The 15,099-nt window shown below is 60.8% G+C and overlaps 4 non-coding genes across 4 annotated transcripts; all 4 read right to left on the reverse strand.

The window, feature by feature from the left end:
- Positions 1-2,355: 2,355 nt before the first annotated feature.
- On the reverse strand, positions 2,356-2,474 carry LOC132213967 (5S ribosomal RNA). Its single transcript, XR_009448081.1, has one exon. It is a non-coding gene; the product is annotated as a 5S ribosomal RNA (ribosomal RNA).
- Positions 2,475-6,184: 3,710 nt separating this feature from the next.
- Positions 6,185-6,303, reverse strand: LOC132214079 (5S ribosomal RNA). The gene has a single exon (XR_009448175.1). It is a non-coding gene; the product is annotated as a 5S ribosomal RNA (ribosomal RNA).
- A 3,708-nt stretch (positions 6,304-10,011) lies between these two features.
- On the reverse strand, positions 10,012-10,130 carry LOC132214123 (5S ribosomal RNA). Its single transcript, XR_009448212.1, has one exon. It is a non-coding gene; the product is annotated as a 5S ribosomal RNA (ribosomal RNA).
- Positions 10,131-13,838: 3,708 nt separating this feature from the next.
- On the reverse strand, positions 13,839-13,957 carry LOC132214134 (5S ribosomal RNA). Its single transcript, XR_009448214.1, has one exon. It is a non-coding gene; the product is annotated as a 5S ribosomal RNA (ribosomal RNA).
- Positions 13,958-15,099: the final 1,142 nt, after the last annotated feature.

A 15,099-nucleotide genomic window follows, 5' to 3' on the forward strand; every position in this document is an offset into this window, starting at 1 on the left:
AGCACAGGTCTCACGGGGCTCTCCTGAACGCTAGGCCCCTGGTGGCAAGAACGGGGAGCTGGGGGAGGGGGAAAGCTGAGTTGGAGAACTTGGAGTATTTCTGGGGGTGTCAGTCAAAAGCCCAGAGGGCTTTCCGGGCAAGTGTGCTTAAAGGAACACGGACAGGTAATGGAACCCTGCAAACTTTATGCCACTTCCTCAGGGACAGGACAATACAGAAGCTAGAACTCTGGTCACCAGGCACCACATTGCTGAGACAGGCCCCTATCACCTCACTTGACAGGATGCTCTCCACTGGTCTCCAGATGTCCTTGGGGTGTGCCTTTGGAAAAGCTCACAGCAAAACTGTTTCCCTCACGCAGACAGTGGCTCTAGTCTCCCTTCTGACGCCTGCTGACCTTGAGCGGTGTGTAGCCCTCAGGTAACTTAGGACAGCCTAGCGTTGGCCAATCCCAGGTAGGCCACAACTGGGGGCACTTGAGGGCGTCATATCCGTCCTTGCCACTGTGTGTGTGTGTGTGTGCGTGCGTGCGTGCGTGCGTGCGTGCCTGTGTGTGTGTGCGTTGTGTGTGTGTGTGTGTGTGTGTGTGTGTGTGTGTGTGTGTGTGTTGGTGCTGGAGCGGAAGAAACTGCAGGAGGGGTGGTTTGCTGGGTCTCTCAAGTGCCTACCTCAGGTCATGGGGGGCATAAGAGGAAGTGAGTGCTGGGGACCAAGGTCCCGTACCCTCTGGAAATCCTAGGGGTTGAGGGCTCATTTTATTCCTTCATGGCTGGAAGTCTATTCAGACAACCCTGTGCACCTGATCAGGGAAAATGACTTCATGGTGGGTTTTCCTACTGTGGTGAGACCCAGGCAATTTTCCAATGGCCCGGACACCAGGCGTTGCCTTATCAGAGCTCCACCCAGGTGGTCATGGAGACTCAGTTGCACTAGTACAACTCCTTCCAATCCTTGTCCGGGAGCTAGAGACCAGAGCACCGGCAGTCGGAGTGGGCCCAGGGTTGAGGGTGGGTACAGAGGGCGCTGTCCCCACGGGATGAAGAGGACCCAGGAGAGCCACATATCAGATTCCCCCGAGAGTGTTCAGCGGTTCCGCCTGCATTTATTTATAATTTATTAATTTCTTTCTTTCTTTCTTTCTCGTAATCCTCGGCCAGGATATCTCTCCCTTGACTTTTAGGGAGACTGGAAAAAACCGGGAGAGGCAGAGAGAAACATGGATGTGAGGGAGACACCTGGATTGGTTGCCTCCGAGGGGGCAGGGATCCAGCCTGCAAGGGAGGTAAGTGCCCTTGACCCCAATCGAACCCGAGACCCTTCCATCCACAGGCCTGCGCTCTGTCCACTGAGCCAAACCCGCTGGAGCCTCCTCCACTGGCGTCACAGACACATCCCTCCCATCCAGGGGTGCCCTCTGTCAGGCGGGAGACCCCTTTCCCTGCCTGATTGGGGGTGGAGGTCGTGGTGGCCGGGGGTGGGGGATCCAAGAGTAGCCCCAGGGGTCCCCCCACCAAACCCTCAACACCGCCAAGGCGAGGCGGGGAGTGGCCCAGCCGCTCTCCTGGGCCCAGGGTGGGTGTTTGGGGGTGGGGAGGTGGAGTGCTGCAGAGTGGCGGGAAGGGGGCGGGCGTCCTATAGTGGACCTCAGGGCCGGCCCTGCCTTGGCCACGGGGCGGAGCTTGGGCAAGGAAAACAGAAACATCCCAAAGCCCTGTCCCCGCACCCGGCACCCCGCACCCCGCACCCCGCTCCCCGACCTGGTGCTCCGCCACCCGACTCCGCACACCCGCCGCCCCGGCCCGGCCCGGACCAGATCTCTTCTTGCAGAGCCATCAGCTGTCTCTGGCCCGCCCATCTCCTGAGCTTCGACAAGACGCAGGAGGGCGCCTTCCTTTGGGGGTGCGATTGCCTGAAAGGCGCAAGGGGGTGTCCACCGCCACCGGGTAGGACGAAGCCCCCCGAGGGATGGCACAAAGCGAGGGGCGGCCTGGGCCTTTGGTGGGGCCCGCGGGGTTCCCTTCGCGGTTGGGGAGCTACCTCCCTGTCCGCAGCACCGGGGGTTCGATGGGTTCCCCCGGGTGTGGGTGTGGGTGTGGGTCCCCTGTTGCCCCCGCAGAGCACGGAGCGCTTGGGGCTTGCGCGGGGGCGGGAGAAGGGAAGAGACACGCCCCTGCAACGCAGGGCTGCTGTCTGTTGGGCGCGAGACACCACCTCCTAAGTTTGGACGGCCCACGAGGGGGGGCGGGGGCGGGGGCGGGGGTTCGGTTCTGAGAGTAGCCCCGCGGGGGGCGATGGGAGGTTCCCCCCACACCGCCAAAGGGCGGATGGGGCGGGCTCCAAAAATGGCCATCAAAAGCCTACAGCACCCGGTATTCCCAGGCGGTCTCCCATCCAAGTACTAACCAGGCCCGACCCTGCTTAGCTTCCGAGATCAGACGAGATCGGGCGCGTTCAGGGTGGTATGGCCGTAGACGCGGGAGCCGGCCTCCGGGAGCCTCAAGAGCCCGCGGCGCCGGGGCTCCAGGCCCGCTGAGCCCTGGGCCCCCCTGGCTGACCTGGTGCTCAGCTCCCCCCACCCTCCGCCCCGCCCCGCCCGGCCGCCCTCTAGCCGGGACTAGATCTGTCCCTGCGGAGCCACCAGCTGCCTCCCGTCCACCTTCTGAGCTTCCCGGAGAGCGGCTCCCCGGGGGGTGCGATGTCCCGGTGAGCCCGGAAGGGGGCGCCCTCCCCAACTGGGCTCCGCTAGGGAGTCCGCTTCACATCCCCATGGCAGCATTGTGTTGGGGAGAATCCAATGGCCAAACGCTTAGTTGGGACCAAAAATGTGCGAAGGCAGGGCCCAGGGGGAGTGGAGGGAGAGGCGCCCACCAAGTAGGCCCAGCTGGGGTTCCTGTCCCAGCATCCAGAAGGGTTCAGGAATCTGGAGGAGGCTGTGTGTAGATGTGAGATGAGAGGAGCCCAGGGACGAAGAAAGAGTCTGGAGAGGAGACATCATTTTGAAAGGCATTTGGGGGTCAGAGGAGCTTAGCTAAAGGAGCTAAGTTCTAAGGTCTTAAGTCTAAGGCCTTAGGTGCTCCCCGTCCCCAGGACCCCATGCTTTTTATTAACACAACTTGTCCTGAGGCGAGGCAGAGATAGACACGTCAAAGGGTTTACAGAAACATGGTCAGAATGGGGGAATTCGCCTACGGCTGTTCAGGCGTTTGGCCAGTAGGAGGCGATAACATGTAGATTAAGATGCCTTTTAACTGTCTGGCAGCCCAGAATCATCCCTTGTCAGGTTTGGGGAAATGCCTTCAGCCATTCCCAACATGTGACTACATGTGTGACTCAACCCTGTTGAGTTCCCAAGTCTCATCAACGTTCTAAAGAAACTCTTGAAATTATGACATGCTGGAATTGGTCTCCGGGAGGCCCACAGCCAGCCCAAGGTCTGATGCGACGTGTCCTGGGAGACCCTAGGAGGGGATATGGCCTGGGTGGTCACCCCTTCGTGTCCTCCATTTCACCCTCTTCCAGGTGGAGACCTAGCCAGGTGGCCCAGGGCGGTGTGCCTCTCCCAGGACCGCAGTGCTGAAGCCCGGGCCTGTTGGAAGCGGCCGTCCAGGCCACATCCCCCACCCTGTCTAGCGACCTGGCCCTCTCTTGAGTTTTTGCATCCGGCGCAGGTCACCAGGCCCACAGGTGTGGCAGGTTTGATGTCATATGCACCGGTCCAGGTCAATAGAAAAGTGTTTCTTGAATCATCCCTCATGTGTGTGCCGGCAGGGTCCCTGGGAAGGCCCAGGAGGACACAGTGGCTTTGCCAGGACACTAAACCGATCAGACAGCACAGGTCTCACGGGGCTCTCCTGAACGCTAGGCCCCTGGTGGCAAGAACGGGGAGCTGGGGGAGGGGGAAAGCTGAGTTGGAGAACTTGGAGTATTTCTGGGGGTGTCAGTCAAAAGCCCAGAGGGCTTTCCGGGCAAGTGTGCTTAAAGGAACACGGACAGGTAATGGAACCCTGCAAACTTTATGCCACTTCCTCAGGGACAGGACAATACAGAAGCTAGAACTCTGGTCACCAGGCACCACATTGCTGAGACAGGCCCCTATCACCTCACTTGACAGGATGCTCTCCACTGGTCTCCAGATGTCCTTGGGGTGTGCCTTTGGAAAAGCTCACAGCAAAACTGTTTCCCTCACGCAGACAGTGGCTCTAGTCTCCCTTCTGACGCCTGCTGACCTTGAGCGGTGTGTAGCCCTCAGGTAACTTAGGACAGCCTAGCGTTGGCCAATCCCAGGTAGGCCACAACTGGGGGCACTTGAGGGCGTCATATCCGTCCTTGCCACTGTGTGTGTGTGTGTGTGCGTGCGTGCGTGCGTGCGTGCGTGCCTGTGTGTGTGTGCGTTGTGTGTGTGTGTGTGTGTGTGTGTGTGTGTGTGTGTGTGTGTGTTGGTGCTGGAGCGGAAGAAACTGCAGGAGGGGTGGTTTGCTGGGTCTCTCAAGTGCCTACCTCAGGTCATGGGGGGCATAAGAGGAAGTGAGTGCTGGGGACCAAGGTCCCGTACCCTCTGGAAATCCTAGGGGTTGAGGGCTCATTTTATTCCTTCATGGCTGGAAGTCTATTCAGACAACCCTGTGCACCTGATCAGGGAAAATGACTTCATGGTGGGTTTTCCTACTGTGGTGAGACCCAGGCAATTTTCCAATGGCCCGGACACCAGGCGTTGCCTTATCAGAGCTCCACCCAGGTGGTCATGGAGACTCAGTTGCACTAGTACAACTCCTTCCAATCCTTGTCCGGGAGCTAGAGACCAGAGCACCGGCAGTCGGAGTGGGCCCAGGGTTGAGGGTGGGTACAGAGGGCGCTGTCCCCACGGGATGAAGAGGACCCAGGAGAGCCACATATCAGATTCCCCCGAGAGTGTTCAGCGGTTCCGCCTGCATTTATTTATAATTTATTAATTTCTTTCTTTCTTTCTTTCTCGTAATCCTCGGCCAGGATATCTCTCCCTTGACTTTTAGGGAGACTGGAAAAAACCGGGAGAGGCAGAGAGAAACATGGATGTGAGGGAGACACCTGGATTGGTTGCCTCCGAGGGGGCAGGGATCCAGCCTGCAAGGGAGGTAAGTGCCCTTGACCCCAATCGAACCCGAGACCCTTCCATCCACAGGCCTGCGCTCTGTCCACTGAGCCAAACCCGCTGGAGCCTCCTCCACTGGCGTCACAGACACATCCCTCCCATCCAGGGGTGCCCTCTGTCAGGCGGGAGACCCCTTTCCCTGCCTGATTGGGGGTGGAGGTCGTGGTGGCCGGGGGTGGGGGATCCAAGAGTAGCCCCAGGGGTCCCCCCACCAAACCCTCAACACCGCCAAGGCGAGGCGGGGAGTGGCCCAGCCGCTCTCCTGGGCCCAGGGTGGGTGTTTGGGGGTGGGGAGGTGGAGTGCTGCAGAGTGGCGGGAAGGGGGCGGGCGTCCTATAGTGGACCTCAGGGCCGGCCCTGCCTTGGCCACGGGGCGGAGCTTGGGCAAGGAAAACAGAAACATCCCAAAGCCCTGTCCCCGCACCCGGCACCCCGCACCCCGCACCCCGCTCCCCGACCTGGTGCTCCGCCACCCGACTCCGCACACCCGCCGCCCCGGCCCGGCCCGGACCAGATCTCTTCTTGCAGAGCCATCAGCTGTCTCTGGCCCGCCCATCTCCTGAGCTTCGACAAGACGCAGGAGGGCGCCTTCCTTTGGGGGTGCGATTGCCTGAAAGGCGCAAGGGGGTGTCCACCGCCACCGGGTAGGACGAAGCCCCCCGAGGGATGGCACAAAGCGAGGGGCGGCCTGGGCCTTTGGTGGGGCCCGCGGGGTTCCCTTCGCGGTTGGGGAGCTACCTCCCTGTCCGCAGCACCGGGGGTTCGATGGGTTCCCCCGGGTGTGGGTGTGGGTGTGGGTCCCCTGTTGCCCCCGCAGAGCACGGAGCGCTTGGGGCTTGCGCGGGGGCGGGAGAAGGGAAGAGACACGCCCCTGCAACGCAGGGCTGCTGTCTGTTGGGCGCGAGACACCACCTCCTAAGTTTGGACGGCCCACGAGGGGGGGCGGGGGCGGGGGCGGGGGTTCGGTTCTGAGAGTAGCCCCGCGGGGGGCGATGGGAGGTTCCCCCCACACCGCCAAAGGGCGGATGGGGCGGGCTCCAAAAATGGCCATCAAAAGCCTACAGCACCCGGTATTCCCAGGCGGTCTCCCATCCAAGTACTAACCAGGCCCGACCCTGCTTAGCTTCCGAGATCAGACGAGATCGGGCGCGTTCAGGGTGGTATGGCCGTAGACGCGGGAGCCGGCCTCCGGGAGCCTCAAGAGCCCGCGGCGCCGGGGCTCCAGGCCCGCTGAGCCCTGGGCCCCCCTGGCTGACCTGGTGCTCAGCTCCCCCCACCCTCCGCCCCGCCCCGCCCGGCCGCCCTCTAGCCGGGACTAGATCTGTCCCTGCGGAGCCACCAGCTGCCTCCCGTCCACCTTCTGAGCTTCCCGGAGAGCGGCTCCCCGGGGGGTGCGATGTCCCGGTGAGCCCGGAAGGGGGCGCCCTCCCCAACTGGGCTCCGCTAGGGAGTCCGCTTCACATCCCCATGGCAGCATTGTGTTGGGGAGAATCCAATGGCCAAACGCTTAGTTGGGACCAAAAATGTGCGAAGGCAGGGCCCAGGGGGAGTGGAGGGAGAGGCGCCCACCAAGTAGGCCCAGCTGGGGTTCCTGTCCCAGCATCCAGAAGGGTTCAGGAATCTGGAGGAGGCTGTGTGTAGATGTGAGATGAGAGGAGCCCAGGGACGAAGAAAGAGTCTGGAGAGGAGACATCATTTTGAAAGGCATTTGGGGGTCAGAGGAGCTTAGCTAAAGGAGCTAAGTTCTAAGGTCTTAAGTCTAAGGCCTTAGGTGCTCCCCGTCCCCAGGACCCCATGCTTTTTATTAACACAACTTGTCCTGAGGCGAGGCAGAGATAGACACGTCAAAGGGTTTACAGAAACATGGTCAGAATGGGGGAATTCGCCTACGGCTGTTCAGGCGTTTGGCCAGTAGGAGGCGATAACATGTAGATTAAGATGCCTTTTAACTGTCTGGCAGCCCAGAATCATCCCTTGTCAGGTTTGGGGAAATGCCTTCAGCCATTCCCAACATGTGACTACATGTGTGACTCAACCCTGTTGAGTTCCCAAGTCTCATCAACGTTCTAAAGAAACTCTTGAAATTATGACATGCTGGAATTGGTCTCCGGGAGGCCCACAGCCAGCCCAAGGTCTGATGCGACGTGTCCTGGGAGACCCTAGGAGGGGATATGGCCTGGGTGGTCACCCCTTCGTGTCCTCCATTTCACCCTCTTCCAGGTGGAGACCTAGCCAGGTGGCCCAGGGCGGTGTGCCTCTCCCAGGACCGCAGTGCTGAAGCCCGGGCCTGTTGGAAGCGGCCGTCCAGGCCACATCCCCCACCCTGTCTAGCGACCTGGCCCTCTCTTGAGTTTTTGCATCCGGCGCAGGTCACCAGGCCCACAGGTGTGGCAGGTTTGATGTCATATGCACCGGTCCAGGTCAATAGAAAAGTGTTTCTTGAATCATCCCTCATGTGTGTGCCGGCAGGGTCCCTGGGAAGGCCCAGGAGGACACAGTGGCTTTGCCAGGACACTAAACCGATCAGACAGCACAGGTCTCACGGGGCTCTCCTGAACGCTAGGCCCCTGGTGGCAAGAACGGGGAGCTGGGGGAGGGGGAAAGCTGAGTTGGAGAACTTGGAGTATTTCTGGGGGTGTCAGTCAAAAGCCCAGAGGGCTTTCCGGGCAAGTGTGCTTAAAGGAACACGGACAGGTAATGGAACCCTGCAAACTTTATGCCACTTCCTCAGGGACAGGACAATACAGAAGCTAGAACTCTGGTCACCAGGCACCACATTGCTGAGACAGGCCCCTATCACCTCACTTGACAGGATGCTCTCCACTGGTCTCCAGATGTCCTTGGGGTGTGCCTTTGGAAAAGCTCACAGCAAAACTGTTTCCCTCACGCAGACAGTGGCTCTAGTCTCCCTTCTGACGCCTGCTGACCTTGAGCGGTGTGTAGCCCTCAGGTAACTTAGGACAGCCTAGCGTTGGCCAATCCCAGGTAGGCCACAACTGGGGGCACTTGAGGGCGTCATATCCGTCCTTGCCACTGTGTGTGTGTGTGTGTGCGTGCGTGCGTGCGTGCGTGCGTGCCTGTGTGTGTGTGCGTTGTGTGTGTGTGTGTGTGTGTGTGTGTGTGTGTGTGTGTGTGTTGGTGCTGGAGCGGAAGAAACTGCAGGAGGGGTGGTTTGCTGGGTCTCTCAAGTGCCTACCTCAGGTCATGGGGGGCATAAGAGGAAGTGAGTGCTGGGGACCAAGGTCCCGTACCCTCTGGAAATCCTAGGGGTTGAGGGCTCATTTTATTCCTTCATGGCTGGAAGTCTATTCAGACAACCCTGTGCACCTGATCAGGGAAAATGACTTCATGGTGGGTTTTCCTACTGTGGTGAGACCCAGGCAATTTTCCAATGGCCCGGACACCAGGCGTTGCCTTATCAGAGCTCCACCCAGGTGGTCATGGAGACTCAGTTGCACTAGTACAACTCCTTCCAATCCTTGTCCGGGAGCTAGAGACCAGAGCACCGGCAGTCGGAGTGGGCCCAGGGTTGAGGGTGGGTACAGAGGGCGCTGTCCCCACGGGATGAAGAGGACCCAGGAGAGCCACATATCAGATTCCCCCGAGAGTGTTCAGCGGTTCCGCCTGCATTTATTTATAATTTATTAATTTCTTTCTTTCTTTCTTTCTCGTAATCCTCGGCCAGGATATCTCTCCCTTGACTTTTAGGGAGACTGGAAAAAACCGGGAGAGGCAGAGAGAAACATGGATGTGAGGGAGACACCTGGATTGGTTGCCTCCGAGGGGGCAGGGATCCAGCCTGCAAGGGAGGTAAGTGCCCTTGACCCCAATCGAACCCGAGACCCTTCCATCCACAGGCCTGCGCTCTGTCCACTGAGCCAAACCCGCTGGAGCCTCCTCCACTGGCGTCACAGACACATCCCTCCCATCCAGGGGTGCCCTCTGTCAGGCGGGAGACCCCTTTCCCTGCCTGATTGGGGGTGGAGGTCGTGGTGGCCGGGGGTGGGGGATCCAAGAGTAGCCCCAGGGGTCCCCCCACCAAACCCTCAACACCGCCAAGGCGAGGCGGGGAGTGGCCCAGCCGCTCTCCTGGGCCCAGGGTGGGTGTTTGGGGGTGGGGAGGTGGAGTGCTGCAGAGTGGCGGGAAGGGGGCGGGCGTCCTATAGTGGACCTCAGGGCCGGCCCTGCCTTGGCCACGGGGCGGAGCTTGGGCAAGGAAAACAGAAACATCCCAAAGCCCTGTCCCCGCACCCGGCACCCCGCACCCCGCACCCCGCTCCCCGACCTGGTGCTCCGCCACCCGACTCCGCACACCCGCCGCCCCGGCCCGGCCCGGACCAGATCTCTTCTTGCAGAGCCATCAGCTGTCTCTGGCCCGCCCATCTCCTGAGCTTCGACAAGACGCAGGAGGGCGCCTTCCTTTGGGGGTGCGATTGCCTGAAAGGCGCAAGGGGGTGTCCACCGCCACCCGGTAGGACGAAGCCCCCCGAGGGATGGCACAAAGCGAGGGGCGGCCTGGGCCTTTGGTGGGGCCCGCGGGGTTCCCTTCGCGGTTGGGGAGCTACCTCCCTGTCCGCAGCACCGGGGGTTCGATGGGTTCCCCCGGGTGTGGGTGTGGGTGTGGGTCCCCTGTTGCCCCCGCAGAGCACGGAGCGCTTGGGGCTTGCGCGGGGGCGGGAGAAGGGAAGAGACACGCCCCTGCAACGCAGGGCTGCTGTCTGTTGGGCGCGAGACACCACCTCCTAAGTTTGGACGGCCCACGAGGGGGGGCGGGGGCGGGGGCGGGGGTTCGGTTCTGAGAGTAGCCCCGCGGGGGGCGATGGGAGGTTCCCCCCACACCGCCAAAGGGCGGATGGGGCGGGCTCCAAAAATGGCCATCAAAAGCCTACAGCACCCGGTATTCCCAGGCGGTCTCCCATCCAAGTACTAACCAGGCCCGACCCTGCTTAGCTTCCGAGATCAGACGAGATCGGGCGCGTTCAGGGTGGTATGGCCGTAGACGCGGGAGCCGGCCTCCGGGAGCCTCAAGAGCCCGCGGCGCCGGGGCTCCAGGCCCGCTGAGCCCTGGGCCCCCCTGGCTGACCTGGTGCTCAGCTCCCCCCACCCTCCGCCCCGCCCCGCCCGGCCGCCCTCTAGCCGGGACTAGATCTGTCCCTGCGGAGCCACCAGCTGCCTCCCGTCCACCTTCTGAGCTTCCCGGAGAGCGGCTCCCCGGGGGGTGCGATGTCCCGGTGAGCCCGGAAGGGGGCGCCCTCCCCAACTGGGCTCCGCTAGGGAGTCCGCTTCACATCCCCATGGCAGCATTGTGTTGGGGAGAATCCAATGGCCAAACGCTTAGTTGGGACCAAAAATGTGCGAAGGCAGGGCCCAGGGGGAGTGGAGGGAGAGGCGCCCACCAAGTAGGCCCAGCTGGGGTTCCTGTCCCAGCATCCAGAAGGGTTCAGGAATCTGGAGGAGGCTGTGTGTAGATGTGAGATGAGAGGAGCCCAGGGACGAAGAAAGAGTCTGGAGAGGAGACATCATTTTGAAAGGCATTTGGGGGTCAGAGGAGCTTAGCTAAAGGAGCTAAGTTCTAAGGTCTTAAGTCTAAGGCCTTAGGTGCTCCCCGTCCCCAGGACCCCATGCTTTTTATTAACACAACTTGTCCTGAGGCGAGGCAGAGATAGACACGTCAAAGGGTTTACAGAAACATGGTCAGAATGGGGGAATTCGCCTACGGCTGTTCAGGCGTTTGGCCAGTAGGAGGCGATAACATGTAGATTAAGATGCCTTTTAACTGTCTGGCAGCCCAGAATCATCCCTTGTCAGGTTTGGGGAAATGCCTTCAGCCATTCCCAACATGTGACTACATGTGTGACTCAACCCTGTTGAGTTCCCAAGTCTCATCAACGTTCTAAAGAAACTCTTGAAATTATGACATGCTGGAATTGGTCTCCGGGAGGCCCACAGCCAGCCCAAGGTCTGATGCGACGTGTCCTGGGAGACCCTAGGAGGGGATATGGCCTGGGTGGTCACCCCTTCGTGTCCTCCATTTCACCCTCTTCCAGGTGGAGACCTAGCCAGGTGGCCCAGGGCGGTGTGCCTCTCCCAGGACCGCAGTGCTGAAGCCCGGGCCTGTTGGAAGCGGCCGTCCAGGCCACATCCCCCACCCTGTCTAGCGACCTGGCCCTCTCTTGAGTTTTTGCATCCGGCGCAGGTCACCAGGCCCACAGGTGTGGCAGGTTTGATGTCATATGCACCGGTCCAGGTCAATAGAAAAGTGTTTCTTGAATCATCCCTCATGTGTGTGCCGGCAGGGTCCCTGGGAAGGCCCAGGAGGACACAGTGGCTTTGCCAGGACACTAAACCGATCAGACAGCACAGGTCTCACGGGGCTCTCCTGAACGCTAGGCCCCTGGTGGCAAGAACGGGGAGCTGGGGGAGGGGGAAAGCTGAGTTGGAGAACTTGGAGTATTTCTGGGGGTGTCAGTCAAAAGCCCAGAGGGCTTTCCGGGCAAGTGTGCTTAAAGGAACACGGACAGGTAATGGAACCCTGCAAACTTTATGCCACTTCCTCAGGGACAGGACAATACAGAAGCTAGAACTCTGGTCACCAGGCACCACATTGCTGAGACAGGCCCCTATCACCTCACTTGACAGGATGCTCTCCACTGGTCTCCAGATGTCCTTGGGGTGTGCCTTTGGAAAAGCTCACAGCAAAACTGTTTCCCTCACGCAGACAGTGGCTCTAGTCTCCCTTCTGACGCCTGCTGACCTTGAGCGGTGTGTAGCCCTCAGGTAACTTAGGACAGCCTAGCGTTGGCCAATCCCAGGTAGGCCACAACTGGGGGCACTTGAGGGCGTCATATCCGTCCTTGCCACTGTGTGTGTGTGTGTGTGCGTGCGTGCGTGCGTGCGTGCGTGCCTGTGTGTGTGTGCGTTGTGTGTGTGTGTGTGTGTGTGTGTGTGTGTGTGTGTGTGTGTTGGTGCTGGAGCGGAAGAAACTGCAGGAGGGGTGGTTTGCTGGGTCTCTCAAGTGCCTACCTCAGGTCATGGGGGGCATAAGAGGAAGTGAGTGCTGGGGACCAAGGTCCCGTACCCTCTGGAAATCCTAGGGGTTGAGGGCTCATTTTATTCCTTCATGGCTGGAAGTCTATTCAGACAACCCTGTGCACCTGATCAGGGAAAATGACTTCATGGTGGGTTTTCCTACTGTGGTGAGACCCAGGCAATTTTCCAATGGCCCGGACACCAGGCGTTGCCTTATCAGAGCTCCACCCAGGTGGTCATGGAGACTCAGTTGCACTAGTACAACTCCTTCCAATCCTTGTCCGGGAGCTAGAGACCAGAGCACCGGCAGTCGGAGTGGGCCCAGGGTTGAGGGTGGGTACAGAGGGCGCTGTCCCCACGGGATGAAGAGGACCCAGGAGAGCCACATATCAGATTCCCCCGAGAGTGTTCAGCGGTTCCGCCTGCATTTATTTATAATTTATTAATTTCTTTCTTTCTTTCTTTCTCGTAATCCTCGGCCAGGATATCTCTCCCTTGACTTTTAGGGAGACTGGAAAAAACCGGGAGAGGCAGAGAGAAACATGGATGTGAGGGAGACACCTGGATTGGTTGCCTCCGAGGGGGCAGGGATCCAGCCTGCAAGGGAGGTAAGTGCCCTTGACCCCAATCGAACCCGAGACCCTTCCATCCACAGGCCTGCGCTCTGTCCACTGAGCCAAACCCGCTGGAGCCTCCTCCACTGGCGTCACAGACACATCCCTCCCATCCAGGGGTGCCCTCTGTCAGGCGGGAGACCCCTTTCCCTGCCTGATTGGGGGTGGAGGTCGTGGTGGCCGGGGGTGGGGGATCCAAGAGTAGCCCCAGGGGTCCCCCCACCAAACCCTCAACACCGCCAAGGCGAGGCGGGGAGTGGCCCAGCCGCTCTCCTGGGCCCAGGGTGGGTGTTTGGGGGTGGGGAGGTGGAGTGCTGCAGAGTGGCGGGAAGGGGGCGGGCGTCCTATAGTGGACCTCAGGGCCGGCCCTGCCTTGGCCACGGGGCGGAGCTTGGGCAAGGAAAACAGAAACATCCCAAAGCCCTGTCCCCGCACCCGGCACCCCGCACCCCGCACCCCGCTCCCCGACCTGGTGCTCCGCCACCCGACTCCGCACACCCGCCGCCCCGGCCCGGCCCGGACCAGATCTCTTCTTGCAGAGCCATCAGCTGTCTCTGGCCCGCCCATCTCCTGAGCTTCGACAAGACGCAGGAGGGCGCCTTCCTTTGGGGGTGCGATTGCCTGAAAGGCGCAAGGGGGTGTCCACCGCCACCCGGTAGGACGAAGCCCCCCGAGGGATGGCACAAAGCGAGGGGCGGCCTGGGCCTTTGGTGGGGCCCGCGGGGTTCCCTTCGCGGTTGGGGAGCTACCTCCCTGTCCGCAGCACCGGGGGTTCGATGGGTTCCCCCGGGTGTGGGTGTGGGTGTGGGTCCCCTGTTGCCCCCGCAGAGCACGGAGCGCTTGGGGCTTGCGCGGGGGCGGGAAAAGGGAAGAGACACGCCCCTGCAACGCAGGGCTGCTGTCTGTTGGGCGCGAGACACCACCTCCTAAGTTTGGACGGCCCACGAGGGGGGGCGGGGGCGGGGGCGGGGGTTCGGTTCTGAGAGTAGCCCCGCGGGGGGCGATGGGAGGTTCCCCCCACACCGCCAAAGGGCGGATGGGGCGGGCTCCAAAAATGGCCATCAAAAGCCTACAGCACCCGGTATTCCCAGGCGGTCTCCCATCCAAGTACTAACCAGGCCCGACCCTGCTTAGCTTCCGAGATCAGACGAGATCGGGCGCGTTCAGGGTGGTATGGCCGTAGACGCGGGAGCCGGCCTCCGGGAGCCTCAAGAGCCCGCGGCGCCGGGGCTCCAGGCCCGCTGAGCCCTGGGCCCCCCTGGCTGACCTGGTGCTCAGCTCCCCCCACCCTCCGCCCCGCCCCGCCCGGCCGCCCTCTAGCCGGGACTAGATCTGTCCCTGCGGAGCCACCAGCTGCCTCCCGTCCACCTTCTGAGCTTCCCGGAGAGCGGCTCCCCGGGGGGTGCGATGTCCCGGTGAGCCCGGAAGGGGGCGCCCTCCCCAACTGGGCTCCGCTAGGGAGTCCGCTTCACATCCCCATGGCAGCATTGTGTTGGGGAGAATCCAATGGCCAAACGCTTAGTTGGGACCAAAAATGTGCGAAGGCAGGGCCCAGGGGGAGTGGAGGGAGAGGCGCCCACCAAGTAGGCCCAGCTGGGGTTCCTGTCCCAGCATCCAGAAGGGTTCAGGAATCTGGAGGAGGCTGTGTGTAGATGTGAGATGAGAGGAGCCCAGGGACGAAGAAAGAGTCTGGAGAGGAGACATCATTTTGAAAGGCATTTGGGGGTCAGAGGAGCTTAGCTAAAGGAGCTAAGTTCTAAGGTCTTAAGTCTAAGGCCTTAGGTGCTCCCCGTCCCCAGGACCCCATGCTTTTTATTAACACAACTTGTCCTGAGGCGAGGCAGAGATAGACACGTCAAAGGGTTTACAGAAACATGGTCAGAATGGGGGAATTCGCCTACGGCTGTTCAGGCGTTTGGCCAGTAGGAGGCGATAACATGTAGATTAAGATGCCTTTTAACTGTCTGGCAGCCCAGAATCATCCCTTGTCAGGTTTGGGGAAATGCCTTCAGCCATTCCCAACATGTGACTACATGTGTGACTCAACCCTGTTGAGTTCCCAAGTCTCATCAACGTTCTAAAGAAACTCTTGAAATTATGACATGCTGGAATTGGTCTCCGGGAGGCCCACAGCCAGCCCAAGGTCTGATGCGACGTGTCCTGGGAGACCCTAGGAGGGGATATGGCCTGGGTGGTCACCCCTTCGTGTCCTCCATTTCACCCTCTTCCAGGTGGAGACCTAGCCAGGTGGCCCAGGGCGGTGTGCCTCTCCCAGGACCGCAGTGCTGAAGCCCGGGCCTGTTGGAAGCGGCCGTCCAGGCCACATC

Source organism: Myotis daubentonii, chromosome 12, assembly GCF_963259705.1.
Source record: "Myotis daubentonii chromosome 12, mMyoDau2.1, whole genome shotgun sequence".
Lineage (NCBI taxonomy): Eukaryota > Metazoa > Chordata > Mammalia > Chiroptera > Vespertilionidae > Myotis > Myotis daubentonii.